At 42.5% G+C, this 16,083-nt stretch overlaps 1 protein-coding gene and 1 long non-coding RNA gene across 2 annotated transcripts in view; one reads left to right on the top strand and one right to left on the bottom strand.

Moving 5' to 3' along the window:
- Positions 1-16,083, top strand: part of CLSTN2 (calsyntenin 2) — a 704,297-nt gene that overhangs the window by 56,395 nt on the left and 631,819 nt on the right. The gene's annotated exons all lie outside the window — the stretch shown is intronic.
- LOC145539825 (uncharacterized) lies at positions 389-7,382 on the bottom strand. Its single transcript, XR_014077982.1, has 2 exons — positions 7,293-7,382; positions 389-1,054 (listed from the first exon to the last, which is right to left on the bottom strand). It is a non-coding gene; the product is annotated as an uncharacterized LOC145539825 (long non-coding RNA).

Below are 16,083 nucleotides of genomic sequence, written 5' to 3'. Positions count from 1 at the left end.
TTATATTTATCTAATTTTAATTAATTTAAATTAAGAGAGCCACATATGGCTAGTGGCTAGCACATTGGACCGTGCCACCTCAAGCCTGATTGTCCAAGTGAAGTAGACATGAATGAATCACTCAGGTGTCATGCAGCACTTCAGGCCTTTCAACTCCTCAACATCTCTCCTCTCGTGTCATCCTCACCCTGGAGGTAGATGTGTTCCTCTCTGATATTATTGAGGAAACACACTGACATTTGCCTGATTTGCCTGGGTTTCTAAGAGATGACTGAATTTTTATAGAGTAAGTTCCAGAATGTATTGAAAAATTTACAGTAAGTTATTACATGTGCATAAAGGCTTCTGTTATGAATCATTACTATAATTATTAAAAATAACAACTAGCCTTTATTACATGTCTTTATTGGATAGTTACATATTCCTGGGCATTATGTTGTGCTAATTAGTTTTCACCCACCTCTTTGATGGGGCCCAGAGAGGTTCAGATCTTGCCCACTGTAAATGGCAGAGCTGAGCATCTAACCTTGGGTTGTCACACTCCTGTAGGCAGCCTCAGGCCCCCTGTTCCCCTTCACTTGACCCTCGGTCTAGCAGACAATGGGGATGTTCTGTTCACCCTGCTGCCCTGTTTGTGGAGCACGTGGCGCTTTCTGTCAGGTCTAGTAATGGAGACTGGTTCTCCTCCCAGACTGGTTCCCCTCCCCTTTAGCCCAGGCTATTTAGAGCCTGATAAACTTGCTCTGTTGCTCTGGGCAGGACTCCCTCTCCCTGTGTTTCTTTATGAAGTTGTGCATTTCTGTGTTGCTTGATTGTGCTCATCTCTGCCCTTAGCAGCAGGTCAGTGTTGAGGCATTCTTGTCTGGGTGTAAGGAGTGATAATTCTCTTGTGATTAACACAACTCTGGCATCAGAACACGGAGCACCAGAGAGCTGGGTTTGTCAGCAGCATCTGTTGCACGCTCAGGGGCTGACTATGGGGTGGTGTTACTGGACCATATTTGAAAGGTGACAGAGATGCTGGAGAAACAGAGTTGCTTTGAGAGATAGGTGTCTGCCAAAAAAATAAAAAAGATACATCTGATTATCCTCAGTGACTGTACTTATGTACATTCCTTGACTTAAGAATAGATCATACATGCCTATTATCTAGCTTGAAGTTGTTGAAAAGAGCCCCCTTGGCATAGCAATCCTAAGAAGAGAAATCACCTTTAGTGATGTCAGTTCCTCTATCTTTTGGAGAGCCAAGTATTTTTTAATAATCCAGCAACCTGAAAGTATAGCTGCCTTTTCTTTTCTGCTTATAACATTTGCAAAGATCTTAAGCAATTGCTGTGCCCGGTGCCGGGCTCTTACAAACTGCTGGTGGCGGGTACTTTGGCAGTATGGATTAACTGGTTCTTAAAATGTTGCTACCCCTCTGAAGCCATAGAAATTTACCCTAAGGAATGAATATGAGACATGGGCATACACTTATGTTTAAAATGTTAATTATGACATTATCTAGTAACAGCAAACACTGGATGATAAGGAAAGTGGAACCACTAAAAATAGTCAATAAAATTCATTATTCCCATATTTTAGCTCAGCTCCCGTGTAGTTCCACCTTTCTCACCATCCAAGGTCTCTTTGCAAGGGCTGCGTGTCATTTTGTCATTGGATTGGAACTTATATTTTATAGATAGCTGAGACAGAAAAGGAAAAGCACTTCTTTAATACAATTTTTCTGCAAACCAGCAAACAGGATGGAGATGTCACTGCTGGTGGTGGAGTTTACGAGCGGTAGAAGGTTAGCAGGTCTCTTGCCTCCAGCACCCTCGATCCTCCTGGTGAGGCTTGTTGACATGCCAGGCACACACAAAAAACAAGTTGCACACCTTGAGGGCAGCAGGAAAGTCACCAAACCCCTCTGAGTTCAGTGTTTGAGCTGCAGAAACTGGAATTAATTAAGGGTTTTCATTTTGTCCTTGGAAACCTGTCCTACCTGTGTGGCAACTACAGTTGTTCCTGGACTTGTACTGCACTAGTAATCTATAATATACTCTAGTATTTACCTGAATCAGTTCAGTTCAGTCACTCAGTCATGTCCAACTCTTTGCAACCCCATGGACTGCAGCACACCAGGCTTCCCAGTCCATCACCAACTCCCAGAGCTTACTCAAACTTATGTCCATCCAGTTGGTGATGCCATCCAACCTTCTCATCCTCTGTCATCCCCTTCTTTTCCTGACTTCAATCTTTCCTAGCATCAGGGTCTTTTCAAATGAGTCAGTGCTTCGCATCAGGTGGCCAAAGTATTGAAGTTTCAGCTTCAGCATCAGTCCTTCCAGTGAATATTCAGGACTGATTTCCTTTAGAATTGACTGGTTGGATCTCCTTGCAGTCCAAGGGACTCTCAAGAGTCTTCTCCAACACCTCGGTCCAAAAGCATCAGTTCTTCGGTGCTCAGCTTTCTTTATAGTCCAACTCTCTCATCCATACATGAGTACTGGAAAAACCATAGCTTTGACTAGATGGACCTTTGTTGGCAAAGTAATGTCTCTGCTTTTTAATAGGCTGTCTAGCTTGGTCATAGCTTCTCTTCCGAGAAGCAAATGTCTTTTAATTTCATGGCTTTAGTCACCATCTGTAGTGATTTTGGAGCCCAAGAAAATAAAGTCTGTCACTGTTTCCATTGTTTCCCCATCTATTTGCCTTGAAGTGATGGGACGAGATGCCATGACCTTAGTTTTCTGAATGTTAAGTTTTAAACCAACTTTCTCACTCTCCTCTTTCACTTTCATCAAGAGGCTCTTTAGTTCTTCTTCACTTTCTGCCATAAGGGTAGAGTCTTGATTCTCTTTTCTCTAAGTTGGGTTAGATTCCATCTTAGCACTGAGAGGGTGATGCTAGCCAGCTCCCAGCTTTTCTAGCTGTATTAACATTGTAGAACTGGCATTTTTCTAAAGACATCTGAATAGGAATGTTTTTTGGTGGCCTAGGGGCGTTTGCTGAGGAGGATGGAACTGCTGTAGCTCCTGCCTTTGCCACCCTGCTCCATTTTCCTCTCAAGGAAGCACTGACTTAGAGCCACCAGCTGGTGTGAGAAGCATTCCCTTCATCTTATTTGTCCCAATTAGACTCTGCCTTTCGTTAAAAATGGGCTTCCCTGGTGGCTCAGCTGGTAAAGAATACGCCTGTAGTGCAGGAGACCTGGTTTGATCCCTGGGTTGGGAAAATCACCTGGAGAAGGGAAAGGCTACCCACACCAGTATTCTGGCCTGGAGAATTCCATGGACTGTATAGTCCATGGGGTCGCAAAGAGTTGAACTTGACTGACCGACTTTCACTTTCATTAAAAACAAGTAACAGAGAAACAAGAGGGGAAAAAAAGAAAAACAAATCATGCTAGTCTTCAAAAAGATGGGCAGTCTTCAGCTGGGTGAAATTTTAAAGTACATTGCAGTATTGAGAGCAAAGTCCTAACATAATGAAAGGAACCTCCAAATATCGTGACTCCACCCAAGGGCCATATGCCATACTATTTGTGGGGTTTAAGTACATGGTCAGTTTTCACTTCTCAAAAGTTTATTGAGCACAGATACACACTACTGTATTTAAGATAATAGGACCTTTGTATAGCACAGAGAACTATATTTAATATCTTGTAATATCCTGTAATATGAAGAATCTGAAATTCAGTTATATATATACATAAAATATATAAACATATATGTATATACAACTGAATCACTTTGCTGTACACCTGAAGCATTGTAAATCAACTATACTTCAATAAGAAAGAAAATATTAAAAAATAAAGATAAACATAAAATCTTTCTCCCCAAAGTTTATTAAGCATCTACTATATGTTGCTTGTGGAGAGGGCAATGGCACCCCACTCCAGTACTCTTGCCTGGAGAGTCCCATGGATGGAGGAGCCTGGCAGGCTGTAGTCCATGGGGTCGCAAAGAGTCAGACACGACTGAGCGACTTCACTTTCCCTTTTCACTTTCATGCATTGGAGAAGGAAATGGCAACCACTCCAGTGTTCTTGCCTGGAGAATCCCAGGGACGGCGGAGCCTGGTGGGCTGCTGTCTATGGGGTCGCAGAGAGTCGGACATGACTGAAGCGACTTAGCAGCAGCAGCAGCATATGTTGATTGCTCTGCTAGGTCATGAGATACAAGGATGAATAAGATGTAGTCCTTTCCACAAGGATTTCATAGTTCCACCAAACTATGGAAGCATGGAGGAGGAGCAGCTAACCTGGCCTGTTTGTGGGATTTGGCAGGTTTCTTAGAGAGGCAAGGTGATCCTGTAATAGGGGCCTGGGCATGGAAAGCATGTCCAAGCATAGAAAGTTTCAAGCATCATCAGAGTTTCAAGCATGGTGTGGCTTGAATCCTGGATACTAAGTATTATCCTTGTGCAGATGGAAGTCTGCTGCTGTTTGGTGGGGACTTGCCTGCATTTGGAGATTTTCATATGAATAAAGGTCATGAATAAACATCTACTTCTGCTTTATTGACTACACCAAAGCCTTTGACTGTGTGGATCACAACAAACTGTGGAAAATTCTTAAAGAGATGGGAATACCAGACCACCTTACCTGCCTCCTGAGAAATCTGTATGCAGGTGAAGAAGCAACAGATAGAACCGGACATGGAATGATGGACTGGTTCCAAATTGGCAAAGGAGTATGTCAAGGCTGTATATTGTCACCCTGATTTTATAAATTATATGCAGAGTACATCATGAGAAATTCCAGGCTGGATGAAGCCCAAGCTGGAATCAAGATTGCTGGGAGAAATATCAATAACCTCATATATGCAGATGACACCACCTTTATGGCAGAACTGAAGAGCCTCTTGATGAAAGTAAAAGAGGAGAGGGAAAAAGCTGGCTTAAAACTCAGCATTCAAAAAACTAAGATCATGGCATCCAGTCCCATCACTTCATGGCCAATAGATGGTGAAACAATGGAAACAGTGACAGACTTTATTTTCTTGGGCTCCAAAATCACTACACATGGTGACTACTGCCATGAAATTAAAAGACATTTGCTTCTTGGAAGAGAAGCTATGACCAACCTAGACAGCCTATTAAAAAGTACGAACAGTACTTTGCCAACAAAAGTCCATCTAGTCAAAGCTATGGTTTTTCCAGTTCTCACGTATGGATGTGAGGGTTGAACCGTAAAGAAGGCTGAGTGCTGAAGAATTGATGCTTTTGAACTGTGTTGTTGCAGAAGAGTCTTGAGAGTCCCTTGGACTGCAAGGAGATCCAACCAGTCAATCCTAAAGGAAATCAGTCCTGAATATTCATTGGAAGGACTGATGCTGAAGCTGAAATTTCAATACTTTGGCCACCTGATATGAAGAACTGACTCATTTGAAAAGACCCTGATGCCAGGAAAGATTGAAGGCAGGAGGAGAAGGGGATGACAGAGGATGAGAAGGTTGGATGGCATCACCAACCTGATGGACATGAGTTTGAAGAAGCTCTGGTAGTTGGTAATGGCCAGGGAAGCCTAACATGCTGCAGTCCATGGGGTCACAAAGAGTTAGACACAGCTGAGCGACTGAACTGAACTGAATGGTCGCGATGCTGCTTTTCCGTGTCGCATCACAAACTCACGCTTCCTCTTCTGCTCAGTTTTCTCCCATGCTCTGAGGCTGTGGTTTTCCTCTCCTCCTGCCTATTTGAGGGTTTTCACTCCTGTGTGGTTTTCTGCTCCTCACTTGCAGAATGCCTCTGCCCAACCCTTGTGCTCCTTCCCTCCTCGTGGCCTGTTACTGAGCTCTCTCACTCCCCATGCTCTGAATCTCCCTCTGCTCTGTCTGCTCTCATTTCTCTTGCCTGAAGTAAAGGCTACTTTCTCCAGGAACCAGAGTTCTTAGGACCTATGCAGGTGAGCATGTCCCTGAACCTCCTGAGCCTTCTGGTTTCTTAGCTCTAAAAGGGGGAAGTGAGAATCAGTTGGGATCATGTATTCACCAGTTCTGCACGGAGCCTTACTATATCTGAGGGGCCAGCAAGTGACAATCTCTCTCTCTCTCCTTTTTTTTTAAGAGAAGAAATTTAGGCCTTTAATAATTATAATTAAAACATAATTTTAAAAAAGCTTATAAACAGCAATACCACATTTCCTCCCCACTTCATAGTGATGGGATTGTAGCTGGTAGAGGATGCAATGACTCAGAATCAAAAATGAAAACAAAAACTAAGTCAAACCCTGGAACAACCCACACTGTCAATGGCTTTCCATATGGAATTCAAACAAGTAGTCAAATGTCAACCACTTGTGGAGAACACCACAGAGTTCCTTGGGTTTTCATAGTGGTTTTCTTTTGAAGGTAAAATAAAATAGGGCACAGATAAAGTTGTACTGGACCAACTTTCCACTGCAAAGTATCACCACAAAGCTTTTCCCACCCACCCTCCAGTCCATGGTTTTTCCCATTTTCCTCCTTTCTAAAAGGTTCCTGCCAGCAACAGTGTAATCCATGTGCAGGGCAATGAGGAGATATAATGAATGAGATATAAAGATATATAAAGAATGAGTTTTTAAAGTGTCACTTTATGTACAAATTCGGAAATCATTTTGCCCTTCCATATTTTTTTTTCCTTACAAATTGCCTGATTTCCAAGCCAGAGGGCTGAACTATAAACTGCGTTCACCCTTGAACTGGTAAGCAGAAATGTCCACATCTGGGGATCCTTTTGTTGGTTGCATGCATTAGCAGGCTGCAAGGCATTTTCGCTAACCCTTGTGCTGTTACTTTAACATTCACTGTTATTATCATTGGAATCCTTTTTTAAAATACCCTATGGGAGTATAAATGCCATGGATGTGTTCATTAAGAAGCATTGTTTGTCCTGTAAGTTGCATTTAAATATCAATAGGTTTGGGCCTGATAAAATACCAGGAGAAGGCCAGGCTACTGCCATAATATGTTGCATGGTAACAGAAGGGTGACCACTCCATGGAATATTATGACCATGCTGAGAAAATAAAAAGCTGGTTCAAAATAAAATATGCAAGAGTATTTGCAGATTTTTGTGCTTCTAGGATTCATCCCCCTTACTTTGTATTTATCCATAGGTCTGGAAATGTGCCTGATTTAAATTGTCTGACACCTTCAGAATTATACCCTTTGCAATTGTCTTGCTAAATCAAAGACGTTACCCACTATGTAAAAGATGAGCCTAGCCTTTTACTGCCAAGTTCCTGGTCTATCAATAAATAATGAAATGCTTCATAAAGAGAAGAAGGCTCACTACCGGGAGGTCCAAGCTGAAGGCCCTACCTGGATGAGTTAGAGGCAAACAGGTAGCTGCTGTGTGAAACAGGTGAGCTGAGGAAGGTGCCAGACAGAATGCCCTTGGAGTTCTCACTGGAATGGTTTAGCTCACATTTCCCCCAAACATGCCATGGTGACCATTGTTGGCACACAGAACGGCCTTAAATGAGTGTAGCGATAAACTGGTTTTATGTTAATAGCTGTGTCTTTATTTTAATATTGTCTTAAAGCATAGCTAGCATATCAAACTCATGATATAAAGTTCTCTTTTAAAATAAAATTATTTAAATGAACAATGTGGCTCTATTTAAAGAAATATTTTAAGTAAACGATACTACAGGTGGCACATGGCTATAGTAGAAATCATGAGAGTGTTATGCAAATGATGGTATTCTGGAAAATGTTGGTTTTAGCTTGTTTAGGTAAATACGGGTGTCATGTTGATGGAAATCCTGGCAAGCACATATTGTCCTTTTGGGGCAATATATTGCATAATTGGATGTACTGCTATTTTATATGTGGCTAATTTCAGAAGCTAAAACAACCATATCTATTAAATGCTATTTTATTTGATTAATAAAAATGCTAGATTGTTTTAGGATTGAATAAATATAAAATGCTAATTGGATATAAAATGCTCATTTATGTGATCGTAGGCATTGCCATAAAATTATAAGGCAGTTATTACTGTTTAATATTGCCTTAATTAGAAGTGCTCTTCCAAAAGTTAGAAGACAATAAGCTTCTCCCCATAGCAGTTCCTGAGGAATCAATGATGTTGCAATGAGATTAGAAATCAAAATAAAACAGGGGGAATTTCTTTTTCCCAAGAGGGCATAGGGCGATGTTAAGCTGTACTTTTGGAGGCCAGTGTTTAAATAGACTGCCATTGTTAGATTTAACTTATTTATAGAATGTCCACTATGTGCCATGCTGTTAGGTCTCTGGGGAAGTGATGATGGTAATGTGAGGGAGAATTGTTTCAGGAGCAAATAATGAAAAAACTAACTCAAACTGGCTCAAACAACAGACAAAAGATTTATAATTTCACACAATGAAAAGCCTAGGGGTAGAGTTCAGGCATGGCAATATCCAGGTGCTCAGGAAATGTTATTGGGACATGGCTTCCTCCATCTCTCTGCTCTACTTTCTTCTTAACTCGCCAAGATTCTGTCCACTGTGGTGGCCCCTAACAGTATGAGCTCCACTTGAGAGAAGAATCTCAGAGCACACTAGCATCTATCAGCGCTCAAGACCACATGTAGTGCAGAAGAGTCATTGTTTCTCCTCTCCCACTTCCACTGTTGCTTGTTGCTCTACCTCAGGGTGCTCATGTACCGTTTAAGGTCTCTGCTCTTGCATCTTCTCTTCTTACAGTATTGCTTCTCTTCCCAAGCCCATCTTCAAGTCCTCTGTAAGGGAGGAAGACTGATGGCCTGTGCCTGAGATTGGGAAACAGTTCCTGATGTTGTGTGGTTGGGCATGGTTTGGCAGCAAAACTGGTGAAAGGCTGTGGTGCAGCCCTTCTTTCTATCTTTTTCTCCAATAGAGAGAACTAGTCTAGTCTTTCCTCCTTTTCCAAGAATACCTCATGGATAATTTAAGCCAAATCCTTCTTCTGGGCCTGGGGGTCTCCCTTCCTCTGTTTGTTTCTACCTGCAGAGGTTCTGGAACATACTCGTTCCAAGATTCTGATCCATGTGACTCTAGAGCCACGTGGCATCTGCCTTACGTCCCAGCTCAGCCTGCACCACAGACCTCTGTACTGGGGGACCCTGTGGTTCCCATTATTGCTGGTTCTTCTCCTGACCTGAAAAGGATAAGAGGGGTAAGTGATGCTAGTACCCAGCTAATCCTGACTCTGTGGATAATGAGCAATTGGGCACCAAAACCTCACTTTAACCCCCAACACGCCCTCTACTGAAGGGCCTTTTGCACGAATATGTCCCCACCTCTCCCACCCCAGCAAAAAAAAAGAAACTCATGTACTGTGCCTGCACCTTCGTGAGTGTTAATTTATTCACACTGATTGATTTATTAACACAAATTCCCTAAACAGTGGACACAGTTGTGGGCTTTATGGACAAGCGTATCTTGGTTTAAACCCTGACTTTGCAACAAACCAATTATGTGGTTTTGGACCAATTTATGTCTTAGTTTCCTCACCTGTTAAATGAGATTAAAAATGCTGGCCTGGTGGTGTTGGGAGAAATTGACAAAAGTGTGTGACGAGTGAGTGGTAAATGCAGGCTGCTGCACAAAGAGACTTGTGGATGGTGCTGGGAATCTGTAGAAGAAGGACTTGTCTCCACAGGCTGCTTGCTGGGGCTTCCTGGGCAACTAAGGACTTCTGTGGTGAGATCTTCCCTGGGATTTCAGGAAGGTCTCCCAGTGGAATTCCGGCTTAGCCTGGCTTAGTCCCCAGGGATGCTGGCCCATCTGACCGTTGTACCTGCCAGAATCCAGATGAAGAGCAAAGCTCACTCACAGATGTTTGGGCAGACGCAGAACTTTTGTGCTATTCCTGAAACCATCCAAATCTTGGGATTGGACTCTGTGTCTTCCTGTAGAGAAGTGCATTTGCCTCCCAGAAGTTTCAGCTTGCTTTTACCCAGTCCCACCTAAAGGGCTTCCTTGGTGGCTCAGATGGTAAAGAATCCACCTGCAATGCAGGGGGTCTGGGTTTGTTCCCTGGATCAGGAAGATACCCTGGAAAGGTCTGCAACCCACTCCAGTATTCTTGCCTGGAGAATCCCATGGACAGAGGAGCCTGGCAGGCTACAGTCCACCAGGTCGCAAAGAGTCAGACATGACTGAGCAACTAAACACTTTCACTTTCTTTTTCATCTTTGATTTGGCTTAGGAACTGCCAGTAACCTCTCCTTGTGTTTCTGTAATGTTCCATACTTTTCATCATACTTTCACATCTGCATTACCTGATCCTTACACCACCTTGGTAGATACTATACCATTTGACAGCTGAGGAAATTGAAACGTGATGTCTTACTTTAGATCTCCTAATTTCTGATCTCATGTTTACTATATTACTCTGAGTCACACATCTGGTATTCTGTCTTTATTATTCCTACATGGAGACGATGTTTTATGAAGTCTTAACACTTTTATTATTCTGCCCTAGTTGAGATTTTGGACTGTAAGCAAACCTTCCAGAATATGCAGTGCTCTTGAGAGGACTGATTCTCCTTGTCTCCCGCTTGCTAACCACCCTTCCCCCAGCCTCTGCTCCTATTCAATGCTTATATGATATTAACACCAGGTGCATCCTTTCTGCATATTTTTTATTGCTTACTTGAGACTTTGGGATTAGAGAAGTTGATTAGGCAGCCAATAGCATTTAGTGAGAATATACTCTGTCCCATACTCTGCTATGAAGTGAAGATATTATCAGAATTATGAGATGTTTTCTTTGCCACTGGGGAGTTTACAAGAGAGATAGATAGTCCCTTCCATATGATTTCTTCCTCTTCTTTCCTTCTTTGGGATCCTGATATCCTTCCTAAATGACTGTGGTCTCAGGCTCAAGACTTTGGCTTGGAACCAAAAGAACACCATTCATTACTGGTGTCCTGACCTTTGTCTCTCTAACATTTGTGGGATGCCTGTTCTTAGCTGTGCCTCTGACTTTGAGGAGCTTTTGGCGGGGATTTGGAGACTTGAAGGCTGATGCTTCAACTATCCAGGCTGAGGTCCTTCTTGCAGTGAGCATTCAGGGATGGGTTAGAGGGATTACATTTCTTTGCATAACTTCTGCTTCCTCTCTTGACCTACAAGGAAGAAGAGGGGTAAGTGATGCTAGTACTCAGCTAATCCTGAGTTTATGGATAATGAGCAAATGGGCACCAAAACTTCTGGGACCCCAAATTACCCACTTGCCCATGAACGGAGATATTTCTTTGGGAAATTGGTTGTCATTTCCAGCCTCCACACCTCACAGAATAGCATATTTCCCATGTGTCAAGTTAAATATGCTATTGTTTATTCTGATTTTCCCTTTCTCTTGGGAACCAAGCAGGAAGGGGCTTGTGCCTGGGGCTTTGTCAACCAGGGAGCCACATGGCAGTTTTATGGACTTTGCACCTTGCTACATCAGCTGACTTTTCTCTTCTCTCTTGCTTATGATCCCTTGAATTTTTCTTCTCTGAATTGTCTGAGGTTCTGACATCCTGATTTGGCTTCTTTGTACAGAACTCGGCCACTTTTCCACATGCTTCATCCCAGGTTGACTATGGGAAGAGCTGTGTGAAGAAGGAGCTTGAAGTCTCAGCAGATCATTGATGTCTGTCATGGGCATAACAAGGAAAAGTAGCCATACATGCTATCTGTGTTAAGGTATGAAGGGGGATGGAAAATCTCTGGCTACAGTTTTCTAACCTGCAGCAGTGTAGGTGGTAGATAGGCACTTTTTATAGATGGCAGTGTCTGGCAGTCATCAATATTCCATTGCACTTGTAACCCAGATTTTTACAACTGGACCTTAGATATACAGAACTGGATTAATCATAGTTCTTTTCATGACACACTGTTATCACTCACTCTCTTTTATTTATTAAAAATATAATAAACACTATGAACTCACAACTCTAACCAAGAATTGTATATTACCATAACTTACACCTGCCCACGTGCTCCTCCCCTACCTCAGCTGTATGCCTCCATTACCCCAGAGAGGTGACCGTGATTCTGAAGGTTGAGTTTATTACTTCCTTGTTTATTTTTTTAAGTTTTTAAAATCACACATGATGCCTAAACTCCAAACTGTTTGGTTTTACTTGTATTGAACTTTTTATAAAAGCATGTTACTGGATATTGTCTCTGGGACTTTTTTTTCCAGCCAACTTTAAGATGTTACTGTGTGTATCTATATTTCAGTGTGACGTGTGCGTACTTTATTTGTCCATTTTCCTGTTGATGGCCTGTAGGGGGGTGACTGTCCAAATTTACAGGATGATTCCAGATTGCTTTTCAAAACACTTGCATCATTTTATAACCCTGCTGACAGTGTGTAAAATAGCCACATTACACTGCATTTTCTTGAACACTGAGTATTGACTGCTTTCTTATTTTTCCATTGAACAAATGTAAAATGAAATCTTGTGACCTTGATTTCCAGTTTCTTGATTGCTGCTAAGGCCTAGCATTTCTTCATATGTTATTAGCTGTAAGTGTTTTTGCTTCTGTGAAAATTCCTGGTAATGTTTGTTGCTCATTCTCCTGTTGGGTTGTTTGTATTTTTTTAAATTTTTTTGTAGATACTTTTTATAATAACACTAGCCCTTTGTTGGCTGTCTAGTCCACTGATACCTTCTCTGGGTTGTAATTTGTCCTTTTTCTTTCTTTGAGTTATCTTTTGATGAACAAAAGTTTTTCATTTTGATGAAGTCATATGTATCAATTTTTCTTTTATTGCTAGAACTTTCTTAATCTTGTTTAAGAAATCATTTTCTGTTCCCCAAACAGAAAGATAGATAGCTAAACACACACACACAGTGTTGATTTTGTGAATGATGAGTTAGAGATCCAGTTTCAATTTTTACAAATGGAGAGCTACATTTTCCAGCTCTGTTGACTGAATTATACCCTCCTTTCCCCTGTATGTTCATGTCTCTTTTATACATTAAAGTATTAAAGTTCCACATATGTGAAGATCTCTTCCTGGGCCCTCTGTTCTGGTTTATTATTTTGGTCATTTTTCTACTCCTTTATCAACACCCTTCTGTCTTAGTTATCACACCGCTATATTTAATCTCTGTAGTCTTTGTATGTGGTACGTTTTTTCATTGTATCCTTTTGCAAGTGTGGTGGGGGCTGTGCCTTGTCTATTTCTCCTTAATATACATTTAGAGTCAGTTTGTCAAATCCCTTAAAAAAGGTTGCTGTTGTTTTTGAATGGAGTTGCATCAAATTTATAGGCCATTTTGGAGAATACTGACATCTCCTTAATGATGAAAACGTTCTTTCCATGAATGTGGTATATGTCTCAAAAGAAGGAAAAACCTGGAGATAATAGTTTTCTCAGGATCCTGAAAGTACAGGGAACACGTTTAGATCACAGTGACCCTTCTTTCTTCTTGCCAGTTAGAGGTTTTTATGGTCTTATACTGAAAAACACGTTTATGGCCATCTGGTTTAAAGTTTTCTCTCCTGTTCCCAGGGAGATAGATTGTGAAAATTAAGATAAAACCATGTCTGTAGAGTGCCTGGTGCATTGCCTGGCCCAGGGCGATATCTCAGTAATGGGAACAGAGTATGCTGCCAGGAAATGAGGCTCCCTGAGCTTAGAAATCATGCAGACCTGGCTTTGCATCTTTGCATCTACCAGCTAAAAGACCTAGGTCAGGGACCTCATGTCTCCTAGCATCAGTTTCCTTTATGGAAACTGGGCTAGTAGAGTTCATAACACAGGGCTCTGGAAACGTTCTATAAGGTGTGCAGTTCAGGGTTTGGCACTTGGCAAAGATGGGAGGTCAATAAAGAGTGCTTCCTTCCCCTGAATTATGGTCAGACTAGTGGCTCAGATGGTAAAGAATCTGCCTGCAATTCAGGAGACCTGGGTTTGACCCCTGGGTTGGGAAGATCCCCTGGAGAAGGGAACGGCTACCCAATCCAGTATTCTTGCCTGAAGAATCCCATGGACAGAGGGGCCTGGCAGGCTGCAGTCCATGGGGTTGCAAGAGTCAGACAGCACTGAGCGACTAACACTTTCGCTTTCAGGACATTGACCATCCTCCTTTAGCTTTGGGAACTGCAGGGGCCCTTCCCATTAGGGTTCTGCCATCTGCTTTGCCCTGGCCCAGAGGGGTCTCAGAAGCTGGAAGCCCTATTTCCTCAACTGATGTTCTGATTTATATTCTAGTCACATACAGAGGCAACACCAGATCTAAATAGGTTTCTGGAAACCTTGAGGCCAAGTTTCAAACGAAATTGCCTCTGATGGGAAGAGCAGGAGCTTCAGACTCAGCTTTTCTCTTCCCCAGGACCTTGTGGTTTTTGTGTTCTGAAGCCTGCGGTGGCCCCATTACATTTGCCTGGCCCCATGGCCTGCCCTGCCTGGGGCAGACATGCTGCTGTGCCTGCCCTTCGGAGAGGAGCTGTCTCCAGGCATCAGCCACCTGGGGCAGTCTCCATGGTGATGGCCTGAGGAGCCCTGACGTTTTCTGATCCTGACTTCTGGGGAACCTCAGCATGGGGAATAGATCTGCATCCTGTACCTGCCTGCCTCAGGCCCCAGGGCTTTTCCCCAAACTGTGCAGCTCTATAAGGAGGAAGCTGAGTCTTGACTGGGGCCCTTGTGGTTATCAGCTTCCTTAGAGAAAAGCAGCTGTTCTGGGCACCTGAAATGGACCTCAGATGTGCTGGCCGGGATGGGCTGGGCTAAGATAGTGTGTGTGATATATCCTGGTGAGCTCTGATGCTGTTGCTGACAACCCTTAACCAAATTGGATACAGACACGTTTGTTATTTATTTCACTTTCATTAAATAGAGGAAAAAGTGCAGCCAGAAAAATAGATGTTTGCAACTTACCATGAGAATTCTATGGATGGAATTTTAAAAATTCCAGATCTTCCCTTTTCTCTGAGCTCTCTGTTGTCACACAAATGAAAGGTAACAGACAGCACATCTAATGAGAGTTGACAATGTGTTGATCACTGTGATGGGCACTTTATATAATCATCTCCTTTAAGCTTCACTGCAGTGCTGCAGGGACAGCGATGGTTAACAACAGAACTGCATTGCAGATAAGGGGCTGAGCCCCAGATGTTGCTGTTTGGATTCAATAAGCCCAAGTAGAGACAGGTGCTAATATACAGTGGCACTCATCAGATAGTACCCATCCCTTGGGTAGTAGTGGAGATTTGACACCTCATTAGCTTGGGTGACCTTAAGGAAGCGATTTAGTGACTACTTACCTTAGAAAGGGCTTCCCTGGTGGCTCAGTTGGTAAAGAATCTGCAATGCAGAAGACCTGGGTTTGATCCCTGGGTCGGGAGGATCCCCAGGAGAAGGAAATGTCAATCCACTCGAGTATTCTTGCCTGGGAAATCTTGTGGACACAGGAACCTGATGGACTATGGTCCGTGGGGTCTCAAAAGAGTCGGACACGACTGAGTGACTAAACCACCACAGGTGAGATCATACGGTATACCTTAGAAGGCTGTTGTGATAAATAAATATAATGAATTAATGAAATTAGTAAACGTATGAAATGTTAAGATAGTGCCTGGCACATAGTATACATTCATTTAATGCTTGCTATAAATTAAATAATATGTAGTAAGTCATAATCATCAGTAATTAATATAATTGTGAATAATGTTATCAAATATTGGAATTGTTGTCTCATTTTATCTGTGTCTCAAACCATAAAACAGGGGTTGACCAAATGGAAAGGATCAGATAAGAGACTTAACAAAGTGTCAGGGTCCAGATGAGTTTTGTTCCTTCTAGAGTCTATAGATGGTCCTGTTTCAGCCGTCGTCACTGGATAATGGCAGTGCAAAGCATCTCTAAGAGCTGAGCTGTTTTCATGTGATCTCTGGGCCCTAGGAAGGGGTGACACTTCCTCTGGTGGAGCAGCCTGGGCTTCTCATCTTGCTTTTCCTTAACCAACATTATCTCTTCTTTCTTCACTTTCCCATCTTGTGCTCTCTCATCATGCCTGGGAGATAGGAAAAGCCGCTTCATGAGTCCTCATCCCTCTCTTTCCATCTTCCACGCTGACCGAGGTCTTGTGAGCCTAGGAGTTCAGTATTAGGACCTTTATACCAGGGTTCTGCA

Source organism: Giraffa tippelskirchi, chromosome 2, assembly GCF_054371585.1.
Source record: "Giraffa tippelskirchi isolate mGirTip1 chromosome 2, T2T-mGirTip1v1.2.pri, whole genome shotgun sequence".
NCBI classification, from domain to species: Eukaryota; Metazoa; Chordata; class Mammalia; order Artiodactyla; family Giraffidae; genus Giraffa; species Giraffa tippelskirchi.
Note: the sequence above shows the minus strand (reverse complement) of the source record. Positions and strands in the feature narration are given on the sequence as shown.